The following is a 14453-nucleotide window of genomic DNA, read 5'->3' on the forward strand; positions in this document are numbered from 1 at the left end:
ACAAGCGCCGCCAGAAAATAGTGCGACCGTAAAGAAAGCGTCTAATGAATATGTATCTCGTCATATTTGACTACAATGTTTATTCAAGACTGTTTGATTCTAGTGTGTGTAAATTTTGACGGTGTTACTTGTACGCAAGTCTTTCATTTGACGGTTAGCGATGTTCCAGATGTTTACGCGCATTGATACAAAAGAGGTGCTTCTGTTCTGTGTGGAATTTAGTCAGTGCAGGGCTGCCATTGTGAGGTGAGGTTGGAAATGTTGGATCAGACCTTGTTATCGTATTTTACCCTTATTTTTTGCTTTGAAAAGCTTTGCAGGTTACTTGTAGTTGTTCATAAGGACATTTTAGGTTTGAAATTGCAAACAAACATTGCTAGTGAGGAAAAAATCGATCTTTTATATGCGGGCCATGGCGGCCTTAACCTAACGTGGGGGGAATTTTCTGGCATTGAAACTGAATGGAAAATAATGATTTTGCCGGAGTTCTCTGCATAATTTGTCGGCGTATTGAAATTATTGTTACTTTTTTGTGTGGTGCCTGGACAACACTTCTGTGATTTCCTTGAGTGTGAAGTTGGTTCTTGTTACCGAGTTCTGTTGTCAGAGAACAAAGGACGGGGATGGCGTGGTCGGGTCACACGGGTTCTTTGTGTTCGACGTTCACTGGATTATGTAAAACGTCTTCTCAGTGCAAGGCCAACTGTTGAGTATATGGGAGGATATTGGTAGCTGAGGCGGTATTTTGCATGGGTTGAAATGAAAATTATGTGACTCACAGCTTTGTACGTAGCTTTGTTGTACGTTCTGCCCTTTGTCATTCCTATAATTGTATGCTCTGAACAGTGGTATGCCAAGCTTTCATTTTGCTGAAAGCTTCTTGGAGTAACCATGTGTGCATGTGCAATTATTCTGCTCATGTCACAACTGTTAACATCTTGAGATGTTTCAAATTATTCGTCCATTCTTGTTACACTATCTCATCCCTAAATGTTGTGCAATGTGTTTCTTTCCCACAGGTCCCTAGAGGTGTACAGCAAGGTACATGGGTCTGGTGCAGACTGGTGGTGTCTGAAGTGTGGAAATCATCAGTGTCTACAGCAGGATGCTGAGACAAAACTACCTGCCCCTTGATGAGAAAAGTAGCTGTGTCTTCCATACACCCAGATATAAACATAGGTGACAGAGCAAAACTATTGGCTATGGCCGAACATCCAGTTCACTCGGGGTGGGTGGGTCAGGTCTTAAAATATTACAGCTGTCAAGCCTCTTGGAAACCCAGACTTCGGGGACTGTGCCTCTGGTACAGTGGGGGCTTGTTCAGCTAAGTTAGATGGGTTTGCTGGATGTCAAGGCCACAAATAATGTTTCGTTCCTTTTGCTCTTGTTCCTGATGGTACTTCAGCCCAGCATAGAGGCAATGCTGTTAAACTCCTGCTAATGTGTCTGTTCTGCACTTGTTTTTTCCTCGTACGCCTCGCTGGCAGCAGCCACATTCTTTTGCAGTGTGGTCTGATCAGGGTCTGGGATATCAAGCAGACCAAATATGGGTTAGACAGTAGTAACACCATACCTGTCCTTTCCCCACTGCAAAGATTTGGAGGTCACAGGCCCTTTATACAATAAGTCTGTGACAATGTGTGTGCATGGTGTGTTTATTATTCTTTCAAAGATTTCTCCAAACTTTGAGGTTGTGAGACGTCCTTTCAAAGCTGTCCCAGTTGTCTGGTTCAATGACTTGCAAGTGCAGAATTAGAGGCGATCTGTTGAATAAGAAGAAGAATGATGAGATGAATGTTGCAAGCAATTAACCTGCAAATACCTTTTCATTTCTATTCCAATGCTGATATGGTTTAACTTTACAGCTCTGATATAGGTCATGTTGTCATATGGGGAAAATGATAACGCATACAAAGATAAAAATGGTCTTTATTTGACCCTCATATCCTGTGAGGAATGATGAGATTGACAGTGACACAGTTCATAACTTTATTTTGAATATAAAAATTTATTCTTTCAACGCTTTCCCGTGTGCATGCGTGCATTGCGCCTCCTTCCGACGTAAACGACCTCGACATCGGACTCCGTGCCGGAGTGGGCCTGCTCGTCCTCCGGTGCCATGTCATGCTTGGGCTGTTCGTCATCTGACCCCGTGTCCGTGTCGGGGTGGGCCTGTGGTACGGTGTCGGAGGTGGCGGGGTACCTCGCGCCTCTGGTGGTGGTGGAGGGTGTGGCGGGGTCTATGGCGCCCCTTTTGAAGATAAAAGAAGGAAATAATATACTTAACGTAAAAGCTGTTGCAAATTTTAACAATGCACACAGAAGCGATGTAAAAGGTAGAACTAACTGATACGAGATACACAAAAACATAACAGAATAAAGATGAAAACTCATGGAACAGGGTGTCCAGGGCGCACCACGCCATAAACCGCACCCACTCCTCGGGGGGTGTTTCTACCACATGCTGCATAACGTGCAAACGACGTCTGGTGTTTTCCCTATATGAAGATACATGATTATAAGTTAAGGAGGTGTTTTTAACAACGGTTGGAAAATGTACAGAGCTATCTCAGCATGATGTTTAAGAGTACATCTTTAAAACGGTATCAAACGAATCGTATTTACGACAAAAAGAAAAAAAAGAGTGAAAACTCACCGTTCTGGCCTATAAGAATGTGGACGAGGTCCCCACATGCCCTCCCCCCGGTATAGCCGGTCATTCTCTGGTCATGAAGGATCCGCATAAGCGGCGCCCTGTCCGATTGCTTTTTTAACTGTATTTGTAACAGCTGTATTCCTATTATACAACAAATAAGACGAACATTTATTAAACTGAGCGCACGGGTCGTCATCGAAGAAAAATTGAATTAGTTTTGGCAAAACAGTTTCGACAGTCGTACACGATAATGCAGCGGTAACAAAAATAACAGCGGTAACTAAACATAGAATCCGTGAAACACATGGCGAAACAGCTTTGACTTAGCATGAGAATGATCTTGATGCTTGCATTTGTAATTGGAAATGATACTTAAAGAGTAAGTATGCATTGAGGATAGCCAAGCTGAATATATGAAAGAACGCTTTCTTACGCCATTTGAGGGTGCGTCAGGGAAGCTGAGATACGAGACCATCTGATCCGACGAATCGACCGCTCCCATGTACCTGTTGTAGTTGTGTACACACTCCAGTTTAATAATCTCCACCCTGTCACAGTTTCGTTTGCCAGTGCCAACGATCTTTGCACTGTGGGTAGTTGACAGCATTTTCACGTCACGTCTGTCCTTGTACTTCAGGGCAAGGATGGGTCCGTAAGCCATGCAAAACCTCTCTTTCAGGTGTGGATAGCTTGGCATCCTTGAACTCTTGAGGGAAGGCCCTTGCGGTTTCGCACTGTTCTGCAGGCATTGGTGCCTGCATCAATCAGATCTAGGTACAACTGTGGGGAAGATAAGTAGTTGTCAGTAGTTGTTAGCATGTAGATGTTACTGACCTGCTCATGTTCAAGTTGGACAGTCGATGTAGTAGTCGCGGCTGTGGCCGTTACTGTCCATTTCATTGTCTGCGGACAGCAGGCGGGTAGCAAATGAGGGTAGCTGCCTCATAATCATAACATGAAAATACTGAACAACAGACTATGTATGCCAGTACAGCGTGACGGCAAGTCTTTTTTTCTGCTGAAATGGCGTCGCGCATCCGAGTGCTCTTTCTCTCAATTGTCGGTCGCAGTTCGTCAAGTAGACGTTCAAAAGTGCCCTACGTAGCCGAAATCGGCTGTACCAATCCTGGTCACAGAATGTAGGCAGGGCAACAATGTCCCACCAGTGGCTGCTTTCCCAGATCTCGCGACCAACAAAACATGCCTCAATGATCGCAACGCCAGCCAGAAATAGAATACTGGGTTTACTTTGACAACTGTATGCGTCCTGTACGGCGTCTTCTCTGTCAGCACAGCATTCTCGCATGCTAAAATCGCTGCTGGTTGAAGAAGGAGTGCGATAATAACGACAAAAACATCATATACATCTGCTGCATGAACAGCAGCATGTTTTCTCCCGCCACGTTTTCACACATCCTGTCGTTGACTTGCACAACGACTGTGTAATGTATACAGTTCTGGCAAACAATGTCATGCGCACAGTAGCTTGTAATTTGACATTTAACCAGCTAGTCTTTTGAACAGGGTAGCCCCCAAGTCGGACATCATCCGCACTCGGCACTTCCGACATGGACATCGTTAAGGTTTTGCCTGATGGTACTTTTTGCCACATAAATCACAGCCCACACTGCCATCACAAATCTTCAGTGCATGGACTTGCCCAAACAGGGCACATGACTGTGCCTTGTGCTGGTTGGCTACTGTTATAAAGTGAGGTAGCCTGGTATCATTACAAGAACATGATCATGAACATTCAAGCCCATTGCAAGAAAGGAGTGGGAACAGTTTCCTGGCTCCTTAAAATGTTGTGAATATTGTACACATACCTTTTTTGCGTTTGCTCGTATGGTACTTTCTCTGTCGTCCATTCGTGGCGATCCTTTTTTCTACGTATTTTCTTGTGCTCTTGTCATCCACCAATGGAAACAACTGCAGTACCTTTTTTCGCAGCTTGTGTTATGAGAGGACGTCTCCTTAGAGAGGATCGGGGTTGTCTGATTGTTCACTGGTATATAAATGAAGTATACAGAAAATCGGATCTTTTGCTTTATTGACTTCAGCCCTATTTCGTAATATGTTCTTTACTTGTTTTTGCCCTCTTGGGAGACTGCAAAGACAACTCGCCTTTGCCACTCCCCCCCACAGCCTGTGTGACTGTGGCACAAATCTTTGTAGGGCCAGCAAGAGGATTGTTCTTTTTCTCATCAGAAAACATTTTGAGTTTACTTGGATTTCTCCTCACATATGGTGTTGCATATCTCCTCCTGTCATTGCCATGTGGCATTCTGACAACAGGCACAGGTTCGCCTACAAAACGATACTGTGGGAACACTTTTGGCAAATTCAGCCTTTTCTCAGACTTTAGTACGACGTCCCTATTACCAATATATACACTGAGTCTTTGTAGGGGTGTTTTTTTTTTTTGTTGATTGGACATATTCCCAAGAACCCATGCAATCAACATGGGCATCCTTGCATTGTACATATGTATTGTTAAATGTATCTACCACAAAGGAGCAGTTACATGCCACTTAGGTTATTTGCCTTTTTGTGCTGAACGAGTCACTTTTTTCGGAGATGAGAAGTGTATACCACCTGCCAAGGATTTCAGGTAAAACGCATTACCTCCAGAACTGAGCGAGCTTCAGTCCATATCCTATAAACAATGTGGGCACTTCACCTCACCACAGCCCTGGCCACAGCAGTCACGGCTACCTGGTTTTACCATGTTGGAAATTCCCCGGATATCAAGGTTCATTATACACAACCACTGATCCAAAACCAGGATCTATATACATTTGCTCAATCGACAGACGTTTATGTGATCGTTATGTGACAGTATTTAATACATTCATTGACTGAGGAAAAAAAAATCTCTTCGCGGTACATAATGTACCCATAACTCTAGTAACTTTGCCTCTCGTTTGCGTGTGTGTGTGGGGGGGGGGAGGGGGTGGGTGGGGGGCTTAGGTACTAGCTAGCTCTTCAAGGGCTGGGGCGATACTCCCTGTACGCCATCCTGTAGGTGGGCGGTGGTGAGTAGCCATAAGCCTTTTATGGTTGAGGACATTCTATTCTATCATATGTTAACTGTGCCCAGTATCCATTACATTTTGAATATGCCTTTGGAGGTCCTCTGGCACAGGAGGGAGACTCACAGCAAACTTGGGAAAACTTTGAGTGTCGGTCATCCTGGCTTAGACCCCGACCGTCTGCTGCCTCGTGCCAGTCGGCCACCACCTTTACATACTCCGCCTCTGCTGTGTACCATTTCTCCAGGAAGGAATTCTTCACCGCGTGAGAGGAACTAATCCGCATCGCCTACAGACTGCTTGCGCAGACCGACTATTGCAACACGTCCGAGGTCTGTTTTTGTCTGATAACATGGCCTCATCAAACCGAAGAACATCTATATCGTCATGACCCGCGTATCTCGCTTAAATCTTGTGGTCCTCACGTTCATCATGGATTTGGCCTGTTGTGATGTACACTTCAGGTACGTACAGGTATTTTGAAAAGTCCACTCATTCCTGTTTCAGTTCTTCCACCCTCGCCCTGAAATGGTACGTCGTGACAATGGCTCTTAACTTAACATGATGTCTTCATGGGTGGTATGTGTATCCCTCAGGGATGAGGTCGTTCCAGATATGGTGGATTGCATCGCAAAAGTCTGCCGCTAAAACTCCCCACCCAATCAAACCCAACCCACACACGTACATAAATTACGTCAGCCCCCGTGGAAGGAAGTAAAGGAGGCTACCTAACGCATTGAATGGGGAAAAGAATACCTTTAAAGTGCTGCCTGTCCGTAATGCGTCTTGGCGCGTGTGATATTGTGTCTGGCACTTGCATGTTGAGAAGCTGCTTAGACATCCATGGCATCTGTAGGTGAGATTGGTGGATGGTGGAGCCTGGCAAATTGAAAATCTTGAGCTACATAAATGCATAAGACAACTTTCGCTCAGACATCAACTGAGCAACTATAAATTCCAACAGTAGAGATATGAAAATTTCAGCACACTCACCGCTCTCCATGAAACATATTTGCGAACTCAAGGGAATGTCGTATCTGCATACTCCTCCAAGGACCCCCGTGATGTCAAGTTTCTTCTGCTGCGCCTTCGACCTCAGGCAGTTTCATGCCTTAAAGTTGCTGCAGTCCTGATAGAAAAAAAATGAGCATAAAATATCATTGATGCGTAGTTGCAATTTATCCGACTTTCTGACTTACAAAAGCTCAAAAGTATATGACAATGTTTTGACTGAACTAAAAGTACAAAAAATAGTGCATAATACAATGGAGGAATCACTTGAACCCTTGAACAATCTTAGAGAAAAAAAGTATAAACTCATGAGCAAAAGGTTATAATTCATGGGAATTCAATCATTGCAAATCCATGTCAAAATAATAAAAAAGGTCTCACCTCAGGAGGTTTCCCTTCATCACTGTATTCGTTCAGGAATTCCTTCACCTCATTGTCATCTAGGAACATGGTTGTACCTTGCAAGGGAGGTGCTGAGCTCACTCCGGAACTTGTTTTCCCAACAAGGCCAAAGTTTGCATCAATAGCCACAATCTGTTCACTATCAGTCTGTGAAAAAGAAAAGAAAATGATAACTGTTTGGGACTCCAAGTCAATTATAGACATGGCTGTCTCCAGAACCCATTCCTGTGTTCCTGAACAAAAATTTCCTTAATGTTACTTACTTCTTGTTCTTACTCATCACTACGCGCAAAAGTCAACACAATTGGGCAGTTTCTCGAGGTTAGAATCACTGACGCTGCTTGCTACCTCTAGGACGCATGCTCAACCTGTGTGCTTCACCAGCCGTGGTCTGAAGAAAGAACGATGGGATGACACGTGAAAAAAAGTTGTCCAGTGGGTACGGTTCATTGAGACGGTCCGAATTGGGCGGAGTCAACGGGTTAGTCTGGTGTCCGGCCGCTTGGGGTGCGTCTACCTGTGGGCAGTTGCGGCTCATGTGCCCCTCCTCGTTACATGTATAGCAGATAGGCCTACCGTTCGCCGTGAAGCCGCGCCGGGCGTTCCGGCCGGAGGAGCTGTACCCGTTATTGCTTCTACTACCCGATTGGCCTGGCGGATTCGGCACACCTGTCTGGCGGAGCCCGGCATGGGTGGGTTGGGGTTCGGCCCGACCTCTCAAACTCTCTATCTCGCTACACAACGTACCCGCTACCCTGGATAAATAATGGTTCTGTTCTAATAGCCCATGTCTTTCAAGGATTGCATCAGGTACAATGTATGGCAAGTAACATGTATTATTAACAACTACAAACTATCTGCAACAGTATACAACAGTACTAACCTAAACATAACAAACAATATGGGGCATTGTGTATTTCATATTGTTAGAACACTACTTCTCTTTTTTTAGGCTTGGTTGCATTCTCTTTTGCATAGCATTATATATATATGTATTGGCCTAGGTGGACAGATATGGAGTCGGGACATGATAGACGAACATTGAATATTTCTCTGCTTGTTTTAGATAATGTTCTGTTGTTACATATGGTCAATAACTTTTTTCCTTTCTTCATTATGATAAGGGCGTCAGGAAATGATATTCATCTTCCATACTGTCAGTAGTGTCAAACTGCATGTTTGTCAGATGCTTGATAAAAAAAGTCACAATAGTTTAAACATCAATGATTATGGTTTTTCTGTACCATTATTGGACATCCGTGTATGTGAGCGGAGACCAACGTATAATATTGTACACCCAGAAGCAAGCTATTGCCTAGCAGCTTTTTCAGAGAAGGAATACTGGATGCGGAGGATGATGGCTGCTCACCACCCATGGCATCCTCTACCTTCTTATACGCCCTCAGGAACTCCTTCACATTTTTCGCATTTCGCACTCGTACCTTACCGAAGAGAGAGTAAGGTATGGGCAAAAAAGTCCGGAGCAAACGCCCGGAGGGTCGTAAACGGCGGGATAACGAAACATACAAAAAATCAGGGTGGGGGGTGGGCGTTCTGGAACTAGTACTTTCCTTGCCCGGTTCCCCCCGCCCCCTCCCGATGCCCCAAACCCCAGTGCACCTTGCCGCGCTGATCCGCTTGCTTCCCCTAAGCTACGGTGGGGCTCGTCCGCTCCGAATGACAAAAATGCAACAAGTACCACAGTGTCAGGTGAGTATGTCCAGGTGTAATTGAGGTCACGTGGCGCGCTCCGAACCTGATTGCGCATGTGCAAACAGGCTGGAAGCGCTAACTTGACTGAATTAGAATAGCCAACTATCAGAAGTTCAAAATTGGGAAGCTAACAAATTACATAACAGTTGGGATTTCAAACTTCAAACCTACCTCACATGGGGTCAAGGTTAGCGGGTAGCCTTGCCTTCCTTCAGCTCTAAAATGGAGTGCAGCGGCATGCGCACCATCGAAACCTATTGGTAGATTGACAGAGTTGATCTCTTTTAGGCTGAAGAAGGACATTTAACATCTAACGTTTAACATTTAACAGTAATTGTTTCCTTTAAAAAACATGAACATTGTATAAATAATACGTTGTAAGTATGGTACAATATATTTTCCAAGCTGGTGCATCATTCATATTTGTTGACATAATTGCACATGCACTTAACAGGATATGCATGTGCAGTAATAGGACTTTTATTGCAAGTGAAGATTTTATGGTGAATTGCAAAATAACCGGAGAAACTGATGAATTGTGTCTATTAGCTGGAATTCAAAATGAATCAATACCATACTGTAATTACATGCAGATGAAGTCTTCAAGTCACTCCTCCCTTAGAAGTTCTTGATTGTAAACTTGTGTACAATAGTCAAGGCAATTGTGTGTAAGACACAAGACAACAAGATAGCATTCATCTACTAAGGCAATATAACCACCACCGCAAATGAGGAACACAGTGGATGCTGCCTGAAACATCTAACCATTAACAAACTAGAGTTCGGCGACCTCATACCTCCATGAAAATTTAGAGCTTTCGTAAATTTCATGCAATTGACTAGCACATTAACAAAATTTATGCATGGTATTGTTCATCATTGACTAACGTACACATGTCACCATTATAAAATTCCCATTATTAATCATAAAGCGTTTTTTGCAATTTTTACATAAATTATGCAAATAAGTTCCTCATTACCATATTTGGTATCAGCTTATATTCCACCTATCATAGTTAACATGTGTTACATTTATTGAAGTCCAGTTATTGAAAACAATGGAATTATACAATTTCCTCATTAATCATGCAAATTAAGTCCTCATTTGCATAAAATGTATATCATTATGAACATATTTGCCTAAGGTACCCGCATGCCTAGTATGATGCCAATCCATCAATCCTTTCTGCAGTTATCCTCTTTAGAATGTCTTGACAAAAACGCCCCTGCAGTTCCGCAATTAAATGTTAGGGGGCTGAAACCTGACCCACTTTGTCATGACACTGCAAGCTATCTACCAGCCAAATGTCAAGACCATATCACATCCAGGACAAGAGATACATTGAAAAAACTGCCATGATATAATATCCTCATTAATTATGCAAATGTACTCCTATTTTGCATAATTAGTATTTAATCTTGTACAAAATTGTCTAAGGTACCTACATACCAAAAATGATGAAAATCCGTTGTTCCCTTCTTGAGTTATCCTCGTCAGAAGTTTTTGACAAAAATGCCCCTGCTATTCCCAAACTAGACGCTAGGGGGCCCAAACTTACGTAATTTTTTCCTGAGCACAAGAGCTATCTAATGCTTAAAAATCTTGACCATAGCATGTTCAGAACACCGAGATAGCAAAACCGGAAGTTGCGCTGCAGTACCAAGGCCACACACCAGGGGGCCCAAAATTGACCTTGACCTTCGTCTTCCCAACCCCTACCTACATACCAAATATCATCGTAGCCCATCAAGAGGTTCTCAAGTTATGATGACCACAAATATGCGGACACACAGACACACACACACAAACACACACACAGACACACACACAGACACACTCAAAACTATACCTCCATTTTTTCATGGAGGTAATTACGGTTGCATGACTGTTATCTTCTGTATCTCATTACTAGGATGTCTAAACTTTATTGATGTACATGTACATTATAATAATACAATGTCAATGTCTTATCATGAGCCTGTTGCAATTAAAAGAAAAGGGAAAAACGTACGGTTGAATTCGATCATGGCTTTTCTCCACATATTCAAAGCAAAAGCCCCCAGGAGCTCATCCTGGCTGTCAAACAGCTGCTCCAGCTGTCTATTGATTCTGTTTTCTTCTGCCCATTTCCTCTCTGCCTCTAGTTCTTTCTTGTACTTTGTCAGCTCAGGCTCATCTTTGCAGTCACCCTGATTATTCAAAACGTATTGTTATTCATATGCAAATAAGCACGTTCATGAACATGCATATGTTATACATTTCGTCATGACACACTGTCATGCAGTAATTGGTTATCCTCATGTAAACCAACTATATATACTTAAACAGTCACTCTGGCTTATTTTCTGAACGTTCTCAGTCACTCTGACTCACTCTTATTATTCTCTAGCATTCAGGATAATTCAGAGCATTCTCTGCCACTCTGGTCATTCTGAACATTCAGGATCACTCCAGCCATTCTGAACATTCTATCTTCTATCACCCTGTCCATTCTGAACATTCAGGATCACGCTGGCCATTCTGAACATTCTATCACCCTGTTTATTCTGAACATTATGGATCACTCCAGCCATTCTGAACATTCTATCACACTGTCTATTCTATTCTAATATTTGTCGCGCCAGCGGTATCCCACCAAGTATCAGTCATGTTGGTCCAAAGGGACCTGACGGCTCTAACCTTGTCGCGCAGGAGAGCAAAGGCGTCATAACTTGGCAGCGTGAGAGTGAACTGATCCCCGAGGAGGGTGTATTTTGGTAGGCAACGTATTCTTGTATTTCCTGCCGTTCAGTAACTCTGCAGGCGATTTCATACCAGCCTTCAGCGACGGCGTGCGAATGAATAGCATGTGGGGATCTGACTTTGACTCTACAATTGATGAGTGTCTTCTTCACTGTCTGCACGTGCCACTCTATGAATCCATGTTCTTTGGGACAGTGTGGTGAGGACGTTGTGATCTTGAATCCATACTCACCAGCCAGTTGTTTGAACTCGTGTGACGTGAACTGTGTTCCGTTGTCACAGATGATTTCTTCCGGTACTCCTTGTTCTGCGAACAGACTTCGGACGATTGACGGTATAGTTCATGTCCTTAGGTTGGGCACGTTCCTTACGAATGGGAACTTTGTAACATTTCAGGCCCAATGGTGAGATTGTGCATTTCATCTCACATCGGAGAACTTCCTCACCCATGTATGATTTTAATTTGCTGTAGGGGAAGTTTTTTTTTATGGAAAGTCACAGTTGAAAGTGATCACACATATCGTAACACGCTGTGTTATGATTAGGTTGTATGGGGCAACTCTGAAAGTCACGAAACAAAACCAGTATTTTCTGCATTGTCCAAAACCACTCCGGTTTGACAAACCCTCAGTGAGCCTCACAACCCCTAGACACCCTCCTCAGACGTATGCACACAAATGCCGCCGGAAAATAGTTCATAACAAGAAGGGAGCATCCTTCGAATAAGAGCTCGATTTTAGATCACTGGCATTATTTCCTGCTTTAGTTTAATATTTGCCCAATGATTAAGAATAGATTAGCTGTTCACGATGAATTATTTGCTGCTATACAGCTGGCCAGTTTGACGGCGGATGGATATGTAGAGTACTTCCCGTCGCACAGTCACGCAGATTCAGTTGAAGGAGAAGGGCGGTGGCGAGAGGTAGGTACTACAGAAGAGGTTATATATTACTTTCTCTTGCAAATTGTCCTCTTATTTTTGCTATTATGTAGGAAGAATATTTAAAGTTTGTGTTTGCTCGTATGTCTACGTTTTTGTATTCTTGGTTAGGAAATCGATTGATTCTTCAGTATCCTTTATCCTATGTTGTGTAAGGCAGCGTTTGGAATGTGTCTGCAGCGTTTGGAATGTGTCTCGCAACCAACACGTCAGCTTATCTATACCCGCAGGTTTTGTCCTGAACTTGCAGGTTTTGATGTTTGCCAGGGTCTTGTACTATGTCGACGATATTAATCTGCTTTTCTACCGCAATTCGTGTCAAAATGACTCAAAAATTGAAAGTGTGAGACCGACCGCGGCTGACATCTGTGATGGATTATCTTGTTTACGTGTTGGCGGTCCGGATCGGCCACTTTGCAATTTTCTCGAACTCGACAAACATATCACACATCGTGTTCGTGTTTTATTTTGTAATGATGTTTTTCCAAACCATGTATTTTATGTGTTTATCTTATGAAATAAAATGATTGTGTATCAACTGTCTCCTCTGCTGTCTGTTGGCTAACAAATGCCATGTAGATTAAGACATGTCTACCGTGGCAACTGGCATAAGAAAAATTGAGTGTACTAATTTTGGTTCTTAATTTCTATTTCTTGTACAGACTGCTCCTCGATAGAGAAGTGGCCTACACTGTGGACAAAGACAGTATCTTTCTGAAATGAAGTCAACACATTCTACAACAGCTGATCATAAAAGGGGGTTCCTCAACAATACTTAACTACAATGAAACGTCACCATTGGTGGCAGATCAAATCGTGACACATCACTGATGATATCGATGTTTAGTAATTATGGCAGAACATCCAACTTACTCAGGGTTTGTTAGGTCTATTGTTACAGTTGTCCAGCCTCTTGGAAACCCAGACTTCGGGGACTGTGCCTCTGGCTCAGTGGGGGCTGGTTCAGCTTAGTTAGATGGGTGTGTTGGATGTTCATGTTATAATTCTTGGGGAAGTATCCGAAGTAAGCCCCTTCAGTCAGTTGTCATCAGCAGCTGACGTTAAGAAACGCACAAGACAAAGGGTCCCTCAAATGTCCTCTACATATTTTGGTTTGATATGACATTTTAGAATATAGGGTTGATGACCCGACCTGAGGTGTATAAGGGCCACAGCCCATGTGCAGGGGGGCTTGAACGAGGTCGCAATCCCCACGTGCCGCAGCCTGACGATGGAAGAATTAGCACGATTGGGGAAAATCTAAAACGCTAACTCAGTAAGGTTCCATTTGGAAAGTTTGTATAAATAGAATCATCATTTTTCCTGTTTGTCTGTCGGACTTTTGTTAAACAGAGACTCTTGGCTCCCTCTGGTAGATATCGTGGTCCCAAGAGCGCTCTGATGACCAGTCTGCAAGGCTTAGAGATTCTCTTAGATACTGCCGTAACGGAGAAAACACTGCGTTTTCAGGCAAGACCCGGACTAGCGTAGCTTGGTAACTGTTTGGTGGTGAAGCTTCAATAATCGTCGGAGCACAGTCTAGGTACCCGGTGTTAAAACTTCTATTTATACGGACATAAAATGAACTTGAATATATACGCACGTGTGAAATTCACGGGAAAAATCAGCTTGCTTGGCTACGTGCGTAGGATTAATTTGGACAAATAAAGTCAATTGACAGTGAACTGTACGCTAGGGAGTCGGTCGGCAAGAGGAGTTATTTCCTCATATGACCGGAGCTTCCGAGTTGCTCGCTAAGGCTTCGGGCACATTTGCAAACTGGGGCCCGTTCGGGATGTTTTAAGAAACGAAAAATTAAAATGTATACCTAGAAATACACACTTTCCTATTTTTTAAAAAGAGATTGTATTCTACATGACAGGCGGAGCGTCCGAGCTGACCGGGCGGGGTCACATGCCGGGCGCTGAGGGAGAAAAAGGTGGCTTGCTAAAGCAG

The 14453-nt window shown here is 43.4% G+C and overlaps 1 long non-coding RNA gene across 1 annotated transcript; it reads left to right on the forward strand.

The window, feature by feature from the left end:
- Positions 1–65: 65 nt before the first annotated feature.
- Positions 66–2891, forward strand: LOC118417285. The gene is made up of 2 exons (XR_004831351.1): positions 66–246; positions 1020–2891. It is a non-coding gene; the product is annotated as an uncharacterized LOC118417285 (long non-coding RNA).
- The last annotated feature ends 11562 nt before the right edge of the window (positions 2892–14453 follow it).

The sequence above is a fragment of the Branchiostoma floridae genome, chromosome 6 (assembly GCF_000003815.2).
Source record: "Branchiostoma floridae strain S238N-H82 chromosome 6, Bfl_VNyyK, whole genome shotgun sequence".
Classification (NCBI taxonomy): domain Eukaryota; kingdom Metazoa; phylum Chordata; class Leptocardii; order Amphioxiformes; family Branchiostomatidae; genus Branchiostoma; species Branchiostoma floridae.